Source organism: Somniosus microcephalus, unplaced genomic scaffold (genome assembly GCF_052327205.1).
Source record: "Somniosus microcephalus isolate GS21.2 unplaced genomic scaffold, FLI_Smic_1.0 unresolved_chr4, whole genome shotgun sequence".
NCBI classification, from domain to species: Eukaryota; Metazoa; Chordata; class Chondrichthyes; order Squaliformes; family Somniosidae; genus Somniosus; species Somniosus microcephalus.
Genome location: NW_028225182.1, coordinates 7007848 through 7009542, shown reverse-complemented (window position 1 = coordinate 7009542; position 1695 = coordinate 7007848). Strand labels below are relative to the sequence as shown.

The following is a 1695-nucleotide window of genomic DNA, read 5'->3' as shown; positions in this document are numbered from 1 at the left end:
ACCGCGAGGAGAGCGAGTGAGAGATTTACAAAACACAATCACATCGTGTGAAGATCAGTGAGTAAAGGCTGAGAGCTCTGTGCTCCAGCAGACCGTGAGTTTATCAATAGGAGCTAGGCCGAGAGATTCCTTTCCCCGAGAATGGGTGCGGGGATCGAGATGGGCTCGCAACCCAGGCCCGTTCGGAGGACTGCAGGCAGTTTGCCAACTTCATGCTGCCGACTCTGCTGAGCGTCTGAACACTGAGCACGGGGGGCGAATAACGCCAAGGGCGCGGGTTCGATCAGCGGATGGGCCATCAGCCTAATTTTACGGTTTTTGCGAAAATATAAAATACAAACTTTATAAGGAAGCCAATGTACACAGAATCTCACGGGGGATTTATTTGGATTAACATCCATTGCACCTTTGCCACGGGGGCTGAGAGACACATCTTTCTGTTCATTTGTCTTTCTGGGTTTGCTGTTGAAAGTTGAACAGACGGCATGTTCCCGATAAGGGTCACAGGCAGGTAATAGACAGGCAGAGCGGCTCTGACCCCGCGAGATGGGCAAAAGGCTTCAGTTCAGGACAAATGCATCAATGAAATGTTCGCCGGCCCCGAGAGAGACAACATCCAGAGAAAAACACAGGAGGAAATCGATTTCAAGTGGATGCCTAGCTGCACTTGGTGCCGTGCTTTCGCGAACACGTCTGTTGTGTTCATAAGTAAAAAATATAATTTTGTCCGAACAGTTTGCCTGGCGCGAAATGATCTGAATTGCAAAGGAGCAGGCAGGAAAAACTGTGTTGCTGGCAGGAGGTTGGCTGCAGCTTCCCTGGTGGTCTAGTGGTTAGGATTCGGCGCTCTCACCGCCGTGGCCCGGGTTCGATTCCCGGTCAGGGAATAGTGCGTTTTCGGTCTGTTTGAATTGCCACCACACAACTTTCCACACCACTGCTGAATATCACTCTTCATGCAGCGATACCAAATACACCGGTTTCAAAGTCAGCAGGAATTGATTTCTGTCAACTTTTACACTGGCTGACTTTAAATGTTGCCAACATTTAACTGCAGCTCACAGTGTCAGGGCAGTCACGGTTTTTATCAGTCTTCCGTGTATCTTCTTGCCCACTGCATCTCCCTAACAAACTTACCTTATCACAGGCACGGCTATCAATCAATTCATTGCCAGTGTGAAAAATGCAATATTTGAAACTTAGCAACGTGTGCAAGACTGGAATCAGAGAGTCCGTGGCCCGTGATAACTTGAGCATTAAGATGGTCATTAGCCCTTCCTGTATTGCTCAGTAGCCCACTGTGTGAGGAACTAAGAACCACAGGCATTTTCACTTCTGTGTCGGGCTCAGCACCATACCTGCAGCTGAAGATTGAACTTGATTTGGCTCGTGATCAGTGCGGCTCAGTGAGACTTCGGCCCGTCTCTCCCTTCACAACCCATCAATGTGGAGAAAAGAACAGGGAATTTTACACATGTGTTGTGCTCTGTAACTTTATTTGAACATTGCATTTCACGCTGTGTCCAACACGGTGAGGTCCACCGTGCTGTGTCAGCTTTGTATCTTTATCAACACTCCAGCTTTACTTTAACACAACCTGAGCTCCGAGATCTGGTCGGGTCACATTGCCCGAAGTGAGGAATGAGCGAGAGGGGCAATTCAACCCGGGGTTAGAAAATCCTCCAAAAGAACGAC

At 48.7% G+C, this 1695-nt stretch overlaps 1 non-coding gene across 1 annotated transcript; it reads left to right on the top strand.

Moving 5' to 3' along the window:
• The first annotated feature begins 815 nt into the window (after window positions 1–815).
• On the top strand, window positions 816–887 carry trnae-cuc (transfer RNA glutamic acid (anticodon CUC)). Its single transcript has one exon. It is a non-coding gene; the product is annotated as a tRNA-Glu (tRNA).
• Window positions 888–1695: the final 808 nt, after the last annotated feature.